A 20702-nucleotide genomic window follows, 5' to 3' on the forward strand; every position below is an offset into this window, starting at 1 on the left:
TTTATTATTCAGTAGTCAGCTACCGGGCCATATTCGGGCCCAACAGTTGCCCCCAGCTCTCGAGATTAGGTTTCGTTATTCTCAGGAGCTAGACCTAGCCGCCCAAGCTAGATTCTCTTGTTGAGATCATGATTACTAGCTATCTCAACCATATTTATTTTTATCTGATCGAATGGCTGTAAATTCCCTTCGATTAAATCGATGGTTTGGATTAATAGGAGTTTGAAATGTAGTTTCCGATTTTCGAGACATTATGGGATATAAAGCTGCGAGTATTAACTACATGTCTCTCCACTTCCTCCACGCCTCCGACGGTTTCCAAGGTAACTTCTTCCTCTTCCTTTATTTTACGGCACGTTTTTTTTTTATATCTCTGTTTCGAATTCGATTTTCATCCCTAAGTTCTTTAGAAAGTTCATTCTTGCTCATCTCAACCCGATCCTTCCTTTTTCGCCTCTCTTTTTTTTTCCTTTTACTTACAATGAGTAAGAAAGAAAGCTCCGGCGCAATTCAAATCTCCACTTCCGGTGCTCGTCTTATGAAGGTCAAACAAGAAACCGGAGAGAAGATGAAGGACACCGGGAAGAAGAAAGTTAAAGACTCGATCGGGGCAAGAGTCAAAAGGATGAAGAAGAAAGGTGGCAAGAGCGCCTCCTCTGGACCTCACTTTCCGTCGCTCTTAAGGAGCCAAGACGTTGCCAACCTTATCGTTCAAGCCCATGGCAAGAGTGACCTAGCTAGGGCTTGTAATGAAGACGAAACCCCCGAAACCGTTCCGGAGGGTTGGTTCTGCGTTCATGAGAAGTACATTGCTAAGTGTCATCTTAGGTTCCCTCTCCCCACCCTCTTGCTAGACCTCCTAGATCACTATCAACTGGCTCTTCCCCAACTTTGTCCCTCGGTTATCCGAGTGATAAACGGATTCATCACTAGGGCCAAGGAGGAAGGAGTTTTTGTGGGTTTGACCGAGTTGATGAGTCTCTTTTTGATAAAGGAGAGTACTTCCAAGGATGGTGGAAGTGGTACCTACTACCTCCCCGGTCGCCCAGGACTAGGCGTCTTCAAGTTCACGGGCAGTGATGATGATTGGCGGAAGAAATATTTTTATGTCAAGATTGACCCTTTGACGGTTCCTGTAGGCCGAGACCTCAGGACCTCTTGGTCTGACATTTCTGGTTAGGATTTTAGGGACATTTGCGTATTTATTTTGCTTATTGTGATGTTCTAACTGCTTTTGATTCTTTTGCAGAGATTGAGGATCCTGTCAAGTTGTCCGGTAAACTTACCAGAGCTCTCCATAGAAAGCTGCAGCACAGTCCCAATAACTGGGCAGCTTACACTACCACAAGACTCGGATCGGCCAGGTTCCCTGATCGATACAACTCATCTTTTCCCGATTCAGTAACGGTTGCTGGTTTAGAAGGTAACCTTCTACTCTTGATTCATGGTTTTTACTGTTCAAATCTTTCTTATGTGATTAATGAATCCTTTTCATGATTTTAGTCTCTGAAGGTGATTCAGTTTTCGAAGTTTCGTCTGGAGCAAGTACTTCCGAGAAGACCCAGTCCCAGAAGATGCCTATTCAGCCCTCCTTTCGTTCCAGGGGTAGGTCGACCAAGGCTGCCAGCTCCTCTAGAGGAAGCGACAAGAACCAAGGAGGATCCTTCCTTGACTCTGTGAAGGAAGCTCTCGACGAGGGAGGCTTTGCTCCTGCTAAAGACGTTGGTCCTTTGGAGACCAGAGCTCAGGAAGTTGGTCTCCCCTCCGAAGTTCCGCTGACGGGAGCTAATCCTAAAATGGCGAGGGATCCTCCAGACTTTGAGCCTCCGAGGAGCAAGAGGTCCCGAACTGATCAGGTTGACAGACCTTTGAGGTCTTCCTTCTCCTCTTCTAGAGGGGGAACCGTTGGCTGGAACTTTGCTCATTCGAAGCCTGGATCGGTTTTGGACGATTCGTGGGGTTTGGCTACTCTGATGAGGCATATGAAGAGTACTGGATGTTCCCTCCCCTCTATCTCCAATCTCACGAACAAGGATGGGTACGTTGATATTGCCCATCACATGGGTCAGGTATGAAGTCTATTTCAACTTTTTAGCTTAATTTCTTTTTTGGAAGATATTCACTAAGTCGTTGTTTTTTTTTTGTAGCTGGCTGGCGCTATTAACAGGGCTCAGTTCAAGTTTGAGGACGCTGTACACAATGCCCCCAGTGCCGAGGAATTAGCTCAGGTCACTGATCTGGTCAAGGCCACCAAGACTGAGCTCAATCAGACTCGGGCTCTGATCTCGGATCTCCAAGCTGAGGTAAAGAGACTTGGCTCCAAATGTGATGCTCAGCAAGGGACAATCGAGAGCCAGTTGATTGACCTCCAGGTGAAGAATAAGAAGATTGGGGATTTGGATGCTGCTCGGAAGATAGCCGAGTATCAAGTCAAGGAGCTGATTGCTTCATCCCAGAGCAGCCAGAAGAACAAGGAAGCTGAGGTCAGGCTAGCTGTTCGGAGAGGAAAGAAGGAGGTAGCTGATGCCTACAACAAAGTTCTGGTTGTTGTCAAGGAGAAGTTCTCCAAGAAGAAGGATGAAGTCGATCTCCTGGTTCATGCTCAAGAGATTCAAGCCAACACCGAGCTCCTGAAAGACATGCTGGATGACGAGATTAAGAGTACTCAAGACGAGTATGATCGCTTGGTGGCAATGATGCCAGAGGCTGTTGCGGCGTACGGGAAGGCTCAGGTCTCAGATTTCTCGATCGGCAAGCTCCCTCTTCCCCAACTCTCTGAGAGCTCAGGTACTTTTGAGGTTAATATGTTTAATCTCTCCTTTTCTGGAGAGTTCGGTTCTAATTTGGGATTGGTGGGTTCTTACTCAGCCCCAGTCGAAGCCGCCCCTGGAGATGGCGACAAGGAGATGGAGGAAGAGGTTCCTGAGGAGGATGATCCGGTTGGCAAGGGAGCTGAGAAGAGCTCGGATGACAAGGAAGTTAAAGAGCTGAGGCTCTTTCATGTGTTTCTAGGATTTCCGCCCAATGGGCTTTGGTTTCTTTTATTTCTAAGACTTATAGCCTGAGGAGGCTTTTAAACCTTTGTTTCTGTTAAGGTCTTTTGAACCTTCGTCGGCCTGAGGAGGCCTTTAAACCTTTTATCTATCAAGACTTGGTTTTCAGTTTCATTTTAAATTTTTCGATTTGACTTAATCATTTTCTTGGATGAACTCGAACTTGGTTAAGAGTTTCGATAGAAAATGTGCTTTGGTTACTAATTAAGAGGTTTAGTGGATCCTCCGAATTAGATCCCTGATTTCGTGATAAGTCTTGGAGACTTGGATCGTACTTAGCCCCTTAAGAGGGGTTCCTGAAGTATCGAGATCAGCTTAGGGTTTTTAGGAGCCTGAGCTTAACTCGGGTACTTTAGGTAAGGGTTATTGGGAACCTGAATTCGTTTGTGGGATTTTAAGACCTTTGTATTTAAGGAGTTCAAGACCTTCGAGACTTGATAAGGATTTTAAGACCTTTGAGATTTGATAAGGATTTCAAGACCTTTGAGATTTGATAAGGATTTCGAGACCTTTGAGATTTGATAAGGATTTCAAGACCTTTAGTGGTTTCTAAGGATTTTTAAGACCTTAGGTTAGTTTATCAAATTTGATTTCGTTTGAAGGATTTCAAGACCTTCAAAGTTATCAAGGGTTTTAAGACCTTAGGTTCAGGTTCATGGAGACCTGAGCTGATCCTGAGGGTTTTTTAGGACCCTAGGTCCGTGTTTATAGGGACCTATGTTGTTAAAGAATTGAGGCATCGAGAATAATTGCTTTATTGATAATTGGATACATGGTATCATAGTAATCATACAATTGCTATATTATAATGATTATACACTTGCTGTTTGGGCTGTGTGATTTTAATTAGACATATGCCCCCTTTGGTTGTGGTGAACAAAGTGTTGAAATGAGGTTGGGGATGCACTCATGACGGAGTTGCCTACGTACCCAGTCAAGGGATCAAGCCTAATGTAGTTCAGGGATTTTTAGGTACCTAATGATAGTATCTCTTAAGATTCGTGGAGTTCCACGATCTGATTTCAGGTACCCCGGTTCGCCCCTTTCGGAGCTTGTAAACGCCAGGTCGTACCATGTTGATGATCTGATAGGGACCTTCCCAGTTGGTTCCTAACTTTCCAGCATCTGGTTCTTTGGTTCCTTCGAAAACTTTCCTAAGTACTAGGTCACCTACAGCGAACTGTCGGAGTCTGACTTTGGAGTTGTACTGTCGTTCCATTGCTTGCTGATAGTTTTGAATGCGAATCAGGGCTCGGTCCCGTCTTTCCTCGATTAGGTCGAGGCTGTCCGTTAGGAGCTGATTGTTAGCTGCGGGGTCGGATGTACAGAGCTCCCGGTGGAGGCTACCAGCAATGGTTTTGGCTTGGACGACAGCTTCCATCCCGTAGGCTAAGGAGAAAGGGGTTTCTTCTGTAGCCTTTCGTGGGGTGGTTCGACACGCCCAAAGTACTTCAGGTAACTTTTCTGACCAGAGTTCTTTCTGGGTTCCAAGGCGTTTCTTGAGGTTTGTTAATACTGATTTATTAGCAGCCTCCGCCTGGCCGTTTCCTTGAGGTCGTCGAGGTGTTGAGAAGGTCAAGCGAATATCCCATTTGTCACAAAATATTTTGAAGTCATGGGATATGAACTGTCCTCCATTGTCGGTTACGATTTCATATGGAACGCCGTGTCTACACACGATTTCTTTCCACACGAATCGTTCGACCTCGACTCTGGTTACCTGTTGGAAAGCTTCGGCCTCTATCCATTTCGTGAAGTAGTCTGTTAGGACTAAGAGGAAGCGTAACTTCTTCTTTCCACTTCCTGACGCTACTAGTGGTCCTACGATGTCCATGGACCATCTCATAAATGGGTAAGGGGCGGATATGTTGGACAGCTTTTCCGCAGGTTGGTGTATAATTGGTGCATGCCTCTGGCACTTGTCGCATGAAGAGGAGTAGGCCTCATAGTCTGCAATAATGGTAGGCCAGAAATAGCCCTGTCTTTTGATTCTGATGGCTAGAGCTCTTCCTCCAGAGTGGTTCCCGCAGGAGCCGTCGTGCATTTTCTTCATGAGTCTCATAGCAACGAGGCCATGGACGCATTTTAGGTAAGGTCCGGAAACGCTTCGTTTGTGGAGGACAGACTCGATTATGCAGTATCTCGCGCTTAATGCTTTGAGCTTCCGAGCCTCCCATTTATTGGGTGGAGTCTTTCCTTCCAGGATGTATTGCGTGATTGGAATTCTCCAATCCTCTCTCCCTACAACTTTGTGATGAAGAGACGAGGGAGGTTCCTGTTCGGGACCTGGTGTCGTGGTGCCCCCGGAGGTATTCGTAGGATTAGGCTCCAGGGAGTCTAAATTCCGAGGAGTACCTCCAATTTCTTCATTATTTTCCGGGGTCTGGATGGTGCCCCCAGATGAATTTTTGAGGGCTGAACGGCTTCTGGTTTTAACTCTGCAGACGAGTGGGTCTGAGTTGGTGCCCCCGGAGGTATTCGTGAGATTAGGCTCCAAGGAGTCTGAATTTCGAGGAATACCTTCCGTGTTTTGGATTGTGTTCCCGGAGGTATGCTTTTTAGAGTTACGTACTCTGGCTTTTGGGAACCAGAATGTTGTGATAACTTGGGTAGCTACCGTTTCAAGGCAGGTACCTTTGGGTTGCTCTTTTAGCTTGCTGTCTATCTCAGCTTTAGTAGCTATGTCGATGCTTGGTTTTTCGATTTCTTCTACGGGTATGATCCGTTTTACGAGGAGGTCTGATGTGGAGGCTAAAGCAGCCAACGCATCTGCTGAGGAGTTCTCTCCTCGTGGGATCCTTGTTAGCTCGAATTTGTCGAACTGCCTAGTGAGGTTCTGTACGACTTCGAGATATGCCCCCATTCTTTCGTCCCTCGTTTCGTATTCTCCGTGAAACTGGCTAGCTACTAGCTGTGAATCACTATAAGCGTTTAGCTCCCGAATTCCGAGGCTTAGGGCGAGTTTCAAACCTGCGATTAGTGCTTCATATTCAGCTTCGTTGTTTGAGGCACTGAATCCGAGCCTATATGACTGCTCGATGGTTTCTCCTGCTGAAGAAGTTAGCCTTAGACCGACACCAGAGCCCTGTTTTGATGAGGCTCCGTCGACATACAGGTTCCACTTCGGAGATTCCATTTCGGAGTATAATTGCTCGGATGCTAGCTCAATGATAAAGTCGGCAAGGACCTGAGCTTTCGCTGCTGCTCGAGGTCTATACTCAATATCATATTCGCTGAGCTCTATGGCCCATTTGGCCAATCGCCCTGACTGGCTAGGGCTGTGCAATATCATTCGTAATGGTTGTGAGGTCATTACAACGATCGAGTGCGATTGGAAGTAAGGTCGCAATTTTCTGGCAGCTGTTACGACTGCTAGAGCTTACTTTTCCATTGCAGGGTATCTTGTTTCGGCGTCTATTAAGCTCTTGCTGGTGTAATAGACAGGTCTTTGTTCGTTTTGTTCCTCCCGTACCAGCACGCCGCTAACTGCAGCAGTCGATACAGCGAGGTACAGGTACAGTGGCTCTCCTACTACAGGTTTGGATAGGATTGGAGGTTCGGAGAGGTAAGCTTTCAATTGTTTGAAGGCTTCCTCACATTTCTCGTCCCATAAGAACTTCTTATTATTTCTCAGAAGCTTGTAGAATGGGAGACACTTATCGGTGGACTTGGATATGAATCGATTTAATGCTGCGATTCGTCCAGTCAATCTCTGTACCTCTCTTGTTGTCTTAGGCGACGGCATTTCTAGGAAGGTTGCTATCTGCTGCGGGTTGGCTTCAATGCCTCTTTCGGTTACGAGGTAGCCTAGGAACTCGCCTGAGGGTACCCCGAAGGTATATTTAGTGGGATTGAGCTTCATATCATACTTATTCAGGATATCGAAGCATTCCCTTAAGTGGGAGATATGGTCTTCTCCAGCTGAGGATTTGACTAGCATGTCGTCAATATAAACCTCCATGGTTTTTCCAAGTTGCCGAGCAAACATCTTATTTACTAGCCTCTGATAGGTAGCTCCTGCGTTCTTTAATCCGAATGGCATAGCCTTGTAACAATAGGTTCCTCGTTCGGTTATGAATGCAGTTTTCTCCTGGTCCTCAGGATCCATCATGATTTGATTGTATCCTGAGAAGGCATCCATGAAGGATAGGAGTCGATGGCCAGCTGTTGCTTCAACCAGGCGGTCGATGTGAGGTAACGGGAAGCTGTCTTTAGGGCAGGCTTTGTTTAGGTCTGTGAAGTCTACACAGATTCTCCATTTCCTGTTTTTCTTCTTTACGACTACCGGGTTAGCTAACCAGTCAGGGTAGTGTACCTCTCGAATGGACCCAGCTTTCGTAAGTCGGTCAACTTCGTCGTTAACAGCTTGAGCCTTTTCGAGGCCCAGCTTGCGACGCTTTTGTTTGATCGGTTTGAAAGTGGGGTCTACTTTTAGTTTATGGTTGGTGACATTCGGATATATGCCTTTCATGTCATTGGTGGACCATGCAAAGGTTTTGACATTGCTTTTCAGGAAGTCAATGAGCTCTTTTTTTGTCTCAGGAGGTAGCTCGGATCCGATGCTCACCTGTCTTTCAGGATTTGAGTCATCAATGCAAACTTTCTCGGTGAGGTTCTTGGGGGGACCTCGAATATTTTGTTGCATTTCGCGACCCTCCTAGATCTATAATTGCTATTGGGGGACTTTTTGAGGATTTCGAATCCTCCCAAATAGCAGATCCTGGATATCTTCTGGCTACCGTGTACAGTAGCTATCCCTTCAGGTGTTGGGAATTTTACACACTGATGATACGTCGAGGCTACTGCCTTCATTTTGTGAATCCAAGGTCTTCCCAAGATCGCATGGAACGGGGAAGGTCTGTCGATGACTACTAAGTTGGTCATTTTCTTTATTCTGCCAGCTATGACTGGGAGCTTGATAGTCCCCAATGAGGTAGCTGTTTCTCCGGAGAAGCCTACGAGATTAGCTTTCTGGCCAATAATTTCGTAATCGTCTATTTCCATCCCTTTTAGGGTGTTGTAGAAAATAAGGTCGACAGAGCTTCCTGTGTCTATCATGAGTTTAGGGACCTCGTATCCTGCGATGTTCAGGGTGACAATCAACGCATCATCGTGAGGTCTGTCAAGGTTTGAGGTCTCGCTTTCCCAGAAAGAAATCTTAGTATTGGACTCGGGGTTGGGAGGCTTAGGTCCAGTGTTAGACACAGCCTTCCGTACGTGATTCTTAATGGAGTTGACGGAGTCTTGACATATATCTGATCCTCCAAGGATACAGTCCACCCTCGAGTCGGGGCTCGATTGAGGGGACGGTTTGCTCAAGAGAGCTTCGTCTTGTAAACTTTTTCCTTGGGGGAATTTTCCAAGAATCAACTCGACTCTTTTCTTGGGAGCTGGAGGTGGCGAATCGGTCTCCTTCTCAGGTGACCTCTCGCGCTTTGGAGAGGTGTCTCTGGGACCTCTTTTATGATAAGGTGGTGGCTTTTTAAGGTCCACTCCCTTTATTTCTCCGGCTGCGAATTTAGCTGCCAGTTGTCGTTGGAGGTCCCAACATTCCTCAGTTGAGTGCCCTTCTCGATCATGATAAGAGCAATGTTTGTTTTTATCAAAGCCTTTTGACCAGGGAGTTTTGTTCGCTGCGGCGACAGGGTTCTCTTCCTTGTCTTCCTCGATTGCGTAGGAATGTTCTCCCTGAGTTTGGTTGTTTCTGGGGTTCCCCCTTTTGTGAGGTCCCTTTGCCTTAGAGGATTCACCTTTCGAGTGATTCTGAGGCTTCTTGTGGAGTTTATCCAATGCAGCTGTCTCTTCCTCCAAAGTAATGTATTTGGTGGCTTTATGAAGAGCATCATCGATAGTTGGAGGAGTATTGAGTGTTAGTTCTGACCAGAACTTCGATTTATAGAGCAGACCTCTCCTAAGAGCCTCGATGGCGACTAGGTCGTTCGGATTCGAGAGCTTAGTTCTTATTGCCCTGAATTTCTCGATGTAGACTCGTAGTGAGTCCCCCATTCCTTGTCTGACCTTCCAAAGGTCGGCCTCAGAGGCTTGCTTCAGGATATGGGTCGAGTATTGCTTCATGAAGGCATTAGTTAACTGATCGAAACTATCTATCGAGGCTGGTTCGAGACCAGAGAACCACTCAAGGGCTGTTCAGACCAAGTTTTCGGCGAATGTCCTGCAGTAACCTGCTTCACATTCTTCCTGTGTAAAATGGGCTTTAACGATTGCCAATCGGAAAGCTCTCAAATAGGCCTTTGGGTCAGAGGTCCCATCATACTCGGGAATTCTGATTTTTTGGGTATCTCTTATGTAGGAGCTGGCAATTCTGTCAGTGAATGGAGTTCCACGGGTTTCTTCGATCAAGCTATCGATTTCGGGAGCTGAGCTCGTAGCTTTATGGACTTGAGCTCCCAATTTTTGGAGAGCTGCGTGAGTTCATTCCATATATCTACGGATAGCTTCAGGTCCTTCCATGGGAAGGACATTTGGGTCATTATTAGGTACCCGACGGTCAGGTTCCTGACGGAATCGTGTGGGCTCATCCTCCCATGCAGTTGGTGGGCTAAATCGCTCACCAGCTCTTGGGTTATCGGAATCTATCCGTTGATACCCGTCCCCATTCGGGGTTGAGCCTCCGGTTTGATAAACCGGAGCTGTTGTTCTGCCTCCAGATGGGAAGGATACTCCTGCCCCGGACCTAAAATCAGGCGGCGGAGGAGGTAGGCGAGTGCTCCGATCAGCGACCTGACTGGGTGTGGAACTGGTTGTTGCCACGTTGCTTCCCATAGCACTGGTGATAGGCGGGTTAAACACGGGAGCTGTCCCAGTATGAGGTGTCTGGAAAGCAGATCCCCGTCCTTCGGGAGCAGTGCTATCAGGAGAAAAGTCTAAACGTCCCCGGGGGAATGAGGGATCGGTCAATCGATCTCGGAAGGTGACCCCCGGAGCTTGACGTCGCGGTGGTTGGGTTGTTGTGTCTAGAGATCTTGTTAACTCTTCGAATCGTTGCTGTCGAATAGCTAGCTGATGCATCGTACGCTCATTTTCCTGAGCTTTGTCTACTAGTTGCATCATCATCTAACGAATCTCAGAAAGCTGAGCCTCCGTTTGATTCGGAACGGCTTGCTGCTGAGGATTCTTGGTGATTGGAAGCCCGGGGGCGGTTCCACTTGACGATCTCGGGTTAGTAGTTCCGGTTGTAGTCTGGCTTGTTTGAGCACTAATCGGAAGCTTCTGTCCGGATCGGTGGTCGCCACGTCGAGGCTCCGAGGTTACAAGGGTAGAGCCTCCGTCGTTCGGTGAGCCATCGCTCTGAATCGGGGGGTTAAGGTCAGACGGATTTGTTGTCTGATCGGTAGGATTTATCCTCAAGTTAGAGTAAGGGATTCGATTGTTTCTTCCCCACATACGGCGCCAATTGTGAGGGACTAAACTCACCTTCTGATTTTTAGGTCAGGTTAAGATTAAAAGGAAGATAACGTGGGCTGAATCCCGTAAGAACTTATAAGATGAATGAAGATTTTATTGATGATTTTGGTAAAGAATGATTACAAAGGATGATCTTTTATGATTACAAGGATAATAAGAAAGTAATATAAATGAGAAGGTTTTGAGAGTGTCGAATGATCCCCTCTTTCTTCACTTGCTTTCTCCTTAAATAGCTTTAGGCTCCGCTTGAACGTCATCAACTACTTTCCGAGATCTTCTCCGCTTATTGAGGAATCCGCAACAGACTCCCTTTGACCGGGTACTGCGCTCCTTTTGTTACGACGTGAGCTTCCTCTTCACCGTGACCTCTTTGGAAAAAGTCCTTAGCTTTCAGCCTCCGGCTTCAGCTTAGCTCCTTTTAGATATCGAGCTCGTGATGGGCCTGTCGCGGCCTGTTATCATTTTTTATTATTCAGTAGTCAGCTACCGGGCCATATTCGGGCCCAACATTGACTGGGTTGTTGAACCAATAGTTCAACCGGCATGACACCCGGGTCAGGTTGAGCAGCTGGAGATGGAGCCGTAGCTGGAACTCGAGAAGGACCACCGGAAATGAATTTTGCTCATGGGATGATCCCGATGAGCGGGAAGTAGGCCCACCGGAAACAGCGTAGAAGCCTAGGTGAATCCTTAAACCTACAAACGAAAATTGCAATTGTTAAAACTAGATTGACAAATTTATGTGTATAAATAATATAAAAAAAATAATTAGAAATTAACAAATTGTTTTATATATATTTTAAAATACAGAAAATGTTTTAAATTTTTAATTAACACTTTAAAAATACAGAAAAATCCTTTTCAAATGTATTTCAGTTTTTAAATAGTTAAAAAAAAATTAAAAACGTTTTTCAGTATCTAAAAATTCCAAAACAAAATTATATAGTTAATAAATATTTAAAAACGTTTTTCAGTATCTAAAAATTCCAAAAATATTTATATAGTTAATAAATATTTAAAAACGCTTTTCAGTATCTAAAAATTCCAAAAAAACATTTATATAGTTAATAAATATGGAAAAACGTTTTCAGTATCTAAAAATTCAAAAAGAAACATTTATATAGTTTATTACAAATTTTTAAAACGTTTTCTGTATAAAAATATTTGTTAAACGTTTTTATGTATAAAAAAATTATAAAGTTCTACAAACACCAAAAAAACCGTTTTTAAAATTTATAAACTTCTTAAAATTAACCATATAATCTATATACATAATCTAACAACCTAAAAACCTACCGATCCACTAATCTAACAACCTAAACCTAACAAATCCACTAATCTAACAACCTAAACCAAACAAATCCACAAATCCAACAACCAAAACCTAAAAATCTATAATTCAACCATTGAAACCCATAGAGAATAAAAATATAAAGAGGGATTTGAAGATTTACATGATAGGAATTGAATAGAGAGAGAGGAGGCCGGATAAAGGTGTGAGATCGGAGAGGAAGATGGCAAAATCGCCGGAGAAAGGTGAGAAATCGAGAGAGAGACGCGGAAATGGAGAAGAAAGAAAGGGTGATATTTTATATAAAAACAGACCGACGGAACTAAAGTCGTCGGAATGTCGTCGGTTTAAAATTAGAGTCGTCGGAATTTCCTCGGTCTAAAATTAAGCGGTTCCCGTAATAAATTTGGCGGTTCTGTTTCACGATAAACCAAAAAATACCGACGAAATACCGAAGAAATTATGCATTCCGTTGGTATCTCGTCAGTATTTATGGGAAATGTAGATCGATATTTACGAAGTGTAGAATATTCGATATTCGTCGGAATGTCCTCGGAATGTTGTCTATCGGTATTCCGTCGGAAATTCCGACGATATTTTGATGGATTAAGGTTTAGGGTTTCGAAATACTTATCTTATGATCAAATTCAACATTTTGATACTATTTTGACAATCTATAAGATGTAAACAATAAAATAGTTCATATAAATCGATATTAAACAAAATTAATTTTATGATATTAGATTCCCATAATTTGTTTGTTTAAATATATAAGTGTTATCGTGATATGTTAGTCATATGTTGATATATATACGTAAATATTTATTTTTAGACGAAACTACTATTAATGTGAACTAATTTCAATATCTAATATGTATTATTTGGAAATTTTTAGTACTAATTTTGACATTTATATTGATTATTCCAATTTTAAAAACAATTATACATCAGAATGTCGTCGGTATTGTCCGACGGAATTCCGAACACTGCTTAAGCCGGATTCTAAACTTTTTCTCGTCGGAATGTCGCCGGTATTTTCCGATGGAAATTCCGACGAGTCTAAAAGATCTTTATCTATATAAGTGTTATAGACTTAACTTTTCTTTATTTTTTCTCTTTTGTTAATGAGTTTAAAAGTTGTAAAAGTTTATAACTTATTTTTTAATTTTTTTCTTTTTTTAATGAATGAATTTTTTAAGAAATTTTTAAAAATACTCCAATAAGTTATAAAATATATGAAAAAGCTACTCCAATAAGTTACAAAGATATATTAAAAAACTACTCCATTAATAACTTATAACAAAGACATACAACAAATAATATATTCGTTCAACATACATATATGACAATGTGCTAGTTTACTCAGTATCTCTATAATCTGTAGAACCTTCAGAATCTTCAGAATTTTCGTCAAACTCGCCAACCTCAGCCTCTGGCTCCGAATGCACAATTGCATCATCTCCAAACTCGGTAAAATTGACAACGAGCTCAAAATCTGCTAAATCTTCAACTGAACTCATGTTGTCGTTGCTAGTGTTAGGTTGTAAGGGTCATCATCACAACTTCCTTCTACTCGTCCTCTCTGGTTGATTGCCGTTACAGTGACCAAGGATCATCTCTGTATGTAACCCTAGGGAAACTAATGTAGCAAACCTATCAATTTTGAATGTATTAATTTGTAATATGTAAAATAAAAATTATATATATTGTTGAGCTAGTATGAATAAAAATGTCATACTTGATCAGCTTGTGAAGCAAGAATAAAAGGATCATAATATTGTAGTTTCCTGCGCGAATGAACTGATGTAACACCAAACGCGTCGGTTTTCACCCCTCGTTCTGGAGTGATGTCATACCAATCACAAAAGAATACAATACACCGCAATCCAACCATAACGGGATATTGAATCTCCAGAATTTCTTATATGTTGCCGTAGTACACATCATCATCGGATGAAGACGAAACACCTGCATCATAAGTAATCCTAGAATGGCCTTTCTTTGCGAATGCATATCCTCGAGTACAATATTTTGGATATGATTTGACCACATAGTTTGGTCCCTGCACAAATTTGCGTATCCAATCATCGAACACTACACCTCTGGCCAAACCTTCATTCACTTATAAATTAAAACATGTTAATTCATTGTGGATGAATATATAATGTATTTCATTGTGGATGAAGATATAATTTATTTCATTAAATATATAACTTTTTAAAAAAATACATTCACGTAGTTAAGAAACCATCTTGCAAATCTTTTATGTCTGAGTTGTTGAAGGTCCTCTTATGTGGCGTGTATGTAAGTCAACCTCAACTCCGCCATATAAATACTATACAAAATGATGGAAATTAATTAGAAATAAAACTTATTGAATAATCTGACCATTTAAATGAATAAAAATATTTACCTTTCATATGGTAGAACATCTTCACAGTTGGTGAGCAAATATGTTTGCAAATGAGCGTCTTCCATCTCAGTAAGTCTTCGCTTCTTAAACTTTCCACTAAGTCAGCCAATTTCTCTGAAGATGTTTGGGACCGTAACATAACATCTTGTCCTTTAGTTGGTCTTCGGTTTTTTATCTGCACTTCTGATGGAAAATAGTTTTCAGCGAAGTTTGACATTTCTTCATTGATCACCTGTGCAACTATAGATCCTTCCACCCTGCTTAAATTTTTGAACATCTTCTTCAAATGATACATATAACGCCAAAAAGATACATCCATCGGTATTGCACAGGACCACCAAGTTCCAATTCTCTTGCGAGATGAATTACCAGATGTTCCATTACATCAAAAAATGATGGAGGAAATATCTTCTCGAGGTTGCAAATGATCACGGGTATCCTAGCCTTCAAATTACGAATACCCTCTGCAGTGAGTGATCTAGTACATAAATCGCGGAAGAACCCACTTATCCCTGCATACATATAAGTAAAAGAATTCCATAAGCACATATATAATCATCAGTATAAGCATAATAAATTAAAATGGTAGCCAATTTAAAATGTTTAAATTTAAGATACCTGCAATTGCTTCATGAACGTTGTGTGGCAATAGGGCTGAAAAACCAAACGGAAGGAGGCACTGCATCATTACATGACAATTGTGACTCTTCAAGCCAGTAAACTTTCATTCACTTTTATCCACGCAGTTACGCAAATTTGATGCATAACCATCTGGAAATGCTACTCTATATGTAGTCCAATCAAAGAATTCTTTTGCAGCTGCATCTAGCCGGTATATGGGAAAAGGAGACATACCGTTCTCATCAACATGAAGTTCAGATCGAGCACATATATCGACTAAATCCAATCTTTACTTCAAATTATCCTTCATTTTACCTTGGATGTTAAGAATTGTGTTCATCAGATTGTCGAAAAATTTCTTCTCAATATGCATGACATCTAAATTATGACACAAGAGATGATCACTCCAGTATGGCAGATCCCACAAAATACTCTTTTTGTGCCAGTTGTGAAGTAAACCAGCAGCATCGACAGGAACATGTTCATGTCCTCCTATGTCTGGCGTCCTTAGTGCACCAAAATCCCTTAACAGTTTAGACAAATTTTCCCCACTTATTTCTTGAGGTGGACTGCCAAACACCTTTTTGTTTTTCGTAAACAAAGTCCTGCTCTTAGGGTATAGATGATCCGGTGGAAGAAATCTTCTGTGACAATCAAACCAACACGTTTTCCTTCCGTGTTTTAGTTGAAAAGCATATGTGCTATCTTGAAAATATGGACATGATAGCCTCCCATGTGTTATCCATCCAGATAACATACCATATGCTGGGAAATCACTTATTGTCCACATAAGTACTGTCCACATCTGAAAATTTTCTTTCCACGAAATTGTCTCGGCACCATGCGCCCATAGTTTTTGCAACTCATATACCAGTGACTTAAGAAACACATCCAATGATCTCTTAGGATGCTTTGGTCCAGGGAGGAGAATCGAGAGAAACAAAAACTGTCGTCGCATGCACGAGTTGGGGGGCAAATTGTACAGTGTCACAATCACTCGCCATAGAGAATATTGTCTTTCATGCTTTCCAAAAGGTCTAAAACCATATGTACATAATCCAAGATAGACATTTCTTCTCTCTTCCGCAAATCCAGGATATGTTGATTGGAAATGTTTCCAAGCTTCTGCATCTGAAGGATGTCTAATCTAACCATCTCTGGAGTGCTCTGTATGCCATCTCATTGGTTTGGCTGTGCGTTCAGACTGATACAACCTCTTCAATCTTTCGGTCAAAGGCAAATACCACATCCTTTTGCATGGCACTGGAACTCTTCCCCTCGTATCCTGATAACGAGGTTTCCCGCCAAATTTGCAACTAACCCGATTCTCATCCGCTCTCCAGTAGATCATACAATTGTCGATGCATACATCTATCACCTCATATGGTAAACTAAGACCCGATACAAGCTTCTGAACATCGTAGTATGAACCCGGTGCACGATTATCTTCCGGTAGAACACCTTTAACAAAATCAGCAATCGCATCCACGCATTCTTCAGCCAAATTATAATCTGTCTTAATACCCATCAATCTAGTTGCAGCTGATAAGGGTGAATGACCATCTCTACAACCATTGTATAAAGGTTGTTTTCCTGCATCCAACATGTCAAAAAATCTCCTAGATTCTTCATTGGGGTATTCCCCTCTATAATGATCATTTACCATCTGCTCAGTGCCTACACCATAATCTACATCCGTTCCTGGTTCTTCTAGTCTATCAACAGACTGAGGTTCGCTAGTACTATCATATTCATAACCAGTTTTCCCATGAAAATACCAAACTTTATAATTCCGTGTAAATCCTTTCATATATAAATGAGTCCAAACATCTCATTCCTTTAAAATCCAATTATTATTGCAGGAAGAACATGGACATCTTAACATACCATTATTTGCTTCCGGTCGTTGCCCACAAACCGTAATGAATTCGCGAATACCTTGCGCATATTCTTCCGTAAACAAATTAGTGTTTGGATCCAAATGAGGTTGATCCATCCACGAACGATAATAATTTCCAGAAGATATTTTTATTTCAGATTTGTAGTGAGGTGAAGAGAGTGAAGAGAGAATGAAGAGTGAATGAAATGAATAAGAGGAGCTGGTATTTATAAATGAATGCTGCCGACAACTCCGACGGAAATCTTCATTTTCGTCGGAATTTCTTTGGAATATGAAAGCTTTAAACGGCTATAAAACGGCTATAAAACGGCTATAAAAACGGTAAAATATACGTCGGAATATCGTCAGTTTTTACCGACGACTTTCCGATGACTATGAAAACATCAAACAGTTATAAAACGGCTATAAGAACGGTCAAAAAAGGCTCGCCAGAATTTTTTCAGAATTTACCGACGAATTTCCGATGACTTGAAATATCAAACCGTTTTTAAATCGTCCCACAACGATCGTATATTTTCGTCGGTGTTTGCTCAATATAGCGTCAGAATATTTCTACGAAACCATTTTCGTCGGAATTTCGTCGAATTATTCCGACAAAATTCCGACGAAAGGCATTATTCCTTTGTTGTCGGTATATCTTTGGAATTGCATCAAAATCGTCCGACGAATTACGTCTCCATCGGAACCTTCGTCAGAATTCGCCTAGTTTTTTGTAGTGAAAGAATCCCAGAAAGAGATAATAGTAGGAGACGCCGCAGCGAGACTTTAAATAAAAACTAAATACATGTCTTGAATGGCAAAGAGCAAGTCATTATACTAAAATTTTAAGGGAAAATGATTGCTGGCTACATGAAGTATTGACCTTCACATGACTAACCATGCAAACTAAAGTAATGTATACCTAACTACACCAAGTATTTATTATGCATGACAACAACATTCCTCAGCTTAATGATAATTATGTAGTTAACATCACAAGTTTAATTTTATTCATCCAAAAATAATGTATATGTGAGAGACCGTTTCAGTATATTGTTTCATCAATTAAAATATAACGTAACCAACTGTAATTTAATTAAAATTAGAACCCGTTGCTGTCTCGGCTGTGCTACCGGAGGCTCTGGGGAAGTCGGAATAGGAGAGCACTCATCTTGGGGTGGGCTTACTACTTAGATGCTTTCAGCAGTTATCCGCTCCGCACTTGGCTACATGGGTTTTAAAAGCGTAAAAGTATGATTATCAAAAATCTAATTTACAAAATCAAAATCAGTATACATTAGTTTAGTTTGCATGGTTAACCATATGATGGCAAATACTTTGTGTAGTCTGCACTTTTCCAGAATTTAACTATCAAACTCATATAAACTTTCACATCCACAAATAGAAGTACTCTTAGAACTAGAGCCATGAATGAGTAATTCATAATGAAAAACATCATCTATGACATGTACAGACAAAAGCAACATAACTAAATTCATTCTTAGCAACCACCATAACCACAAAGAAACCATTATAAACAAAAGCAACATAATAAATTATTTGTATCAACCGCAATAACTTCATGTGACTAGAGAGACACAATAAAAAGTGAGACGACCTTCTAACAACCACCAGTGACTTGTCGCAAGATGCCTTGACCTTCTAATTCTAACATTACCTCGGTGAATCGATCCAGCATAGGAGAAACGTCATGAGAGATAGACATTCCAAGACCTTCAAAACACTTTTGGACAGTCTTCTTTAACAAACTATCTTCGATAAAGTAAGTAAAACATAACATATCAACCTGAGACTTGAAACTCAGCCAGTGATGAGCCTTCCTTTAGGATCTTCTCTCCAGTTTTACAAATGTAGGAGCTTATGATAGATTTCAAAATCCACTTCAGAAATTAGGTTTTGATTACGTGTATAAAAATGGGTAAAAAACTGTATCTTGATGATTTCGTATGAAAAAAGTGTATTTTAATGAAAATACGAGTAGGAAAAGGAGTAAAAATGCAGGAGGTATCTAAGACCAAAGAAGTGTATTGATATTGAATGTAAAGTATTGCTCTAATAAAATCTCGGTCCCCCTTCTTCTTATCGTTGGTCTTGCTTTTATAGGCATTCAAGATCCAACCATAACAGCGACAAGATCTCCAGCAAGGATCATGTGCTTTATGGCCTTTAATGTTTTGACCTTCATTACATTGTGGTTTGAACATGCCAGCTCGGCATCTCTCGAGCTCGAGATGGACTTTGGACCTTTTGTGGGCTTATTGTCTTCATGTAGGTCTGAAGGACACCAGGTCATATATAAAGCGGGTGAAATCCACCTCCAACAATAATTGTATATTGATGATTTCGTATGAAAAAATGTATTTCATTGAAATATGAGTAGGAAAACGAGTAAAAATGCAGGAGGTATCTAAGACCAAAGAAGTGTATTAATATGGGTTGCCTGCATATTCCCCCCTATAGACCTACTGGCCCTATCTATTCCCCCCAAACTTTTCAGCTCTTGACAAATCCACCCAAACTTAAATTTCTCTTCATATTTCCCCCTAATCTTTTCTAACCCCCCTCTTTAATCAATTTCAAAATCAAAATTACTGAAACCAAAAACGCGTTTTGTAAACAGCGATTGCCCAATTTAAAAAAACCAACCCAACGTAGAAAACCCAGATCCGACCTTACTTAAAGTTTTTAAAAAATTGAATTGGGGATAAAATTAAAATTAAGGTTTCTTCATCTTCTTCACGACAAAAAGAGAGTCCCAACACAGAAACAATAACGACGAGAATAACAGAGAAAAGGAAAGAGAGTGAAACAAGAGAAAGGAGAGAACAGAGTGCATATGAGAGAGAGACAGTGAGGGATGGTACCACAGACGAAACTGAGACGAGAAGAGATGATCCGAGAAGAGTTGCAGAGATGTTTGACAATATGAAGAATGTTAAAGGAGCTGTTGTTGTTAGGTATGGAGAATTTGTAAGCTTGTTTGACTTAAATTTCGTATTTGCTTATGTAAGGATTTGAACTTCAATTTTTTTTTAAAGATGAAAGAGGTGAAATGCGAAAGTGCTGACATGGTTGAAACAGAGAAGAAAGATTTAGAAGGAGATTATGAGACAGAGTATGATGAAGACATGAAATCTAGGAACAACTTACTCAATCTTCTCAAGCTCAAAGACTAGTTAAAAATTGATGTTGCTTTTGTTGTCGTTTAAAACACTAAGTGGTTGTACTTCTGTGGCTTTTGTTGTTCTTTAAAACTCTAAGTGAGGTCTGTATTTGGTGTCTTTTATTTTGGTAAAAACCTGTTTCTAAAATTCTGTGTTTTTGTCTTCTAATACTCGTGTCTAATGATGCAGCTAACTTATAAGTTGAATATAAAACATTTTCCAAAACAAGCCAGCAACGTCATTTAGTGTTCTTAGCTTCCTTGCAAGAAGGTAATCGTTGTGATGATGCCCATGACACCGAGGATGGATTTTTCTCGTAAACAAACACTGTATTCTCGTAAACAAACATTATATTATTTCAGTCATCTCTTCATTCATCTTAGGTCTCATAGCTTCTTCTTCCATCTTCTCAAACCTTGTTTCTCGAAACTCAAAGCTCTTCATCACACTCTGTCGCAGATCATGAACATGATTCACAAGTTTATCATGTTTTGCATCCACTTTTCCTATCTCACACTCTGTCGCAGATCTGTTTTTAGTCGTTGTTGTATCTCTCTGTTTTAGTCGTCGTTGTATCTCTCTGTTTTTATTTTGTATGTATGTGTCGTGAGTGAAGAACACAGAAACCCTAATTTTAATTTTATCCCTAATTCATTTAAAAAATTTAAATCCGTTCGGATCTGGGCTTTCTATGTCAGATCTCTTTTTTAGTTGGGCAATCACTGATTACAAACGCGTTTTTGGTTCCTTTAATTTTGATTTGGAAATTGATTAGAGAGGGGATTAAAAAAGATTAGGGGGAGATATGAAGGGAAATTCAAGTTTCGGTGGATTT

This window comes from Raphanus sativus, chromosome 2 (assembly GCF_000801105.2).
Source record: "Raphanus sativus cultivar WK10039 chromosome 2, ASM80110v3, whole genome shotgun sequence".
Taxonomy (NCBI): Eukaryota; Viridiplantae; Streptophyta; class Magnoliopsida; order Brassicales; family Brassicaceae; genus Raphanus; species Raphanus sativus.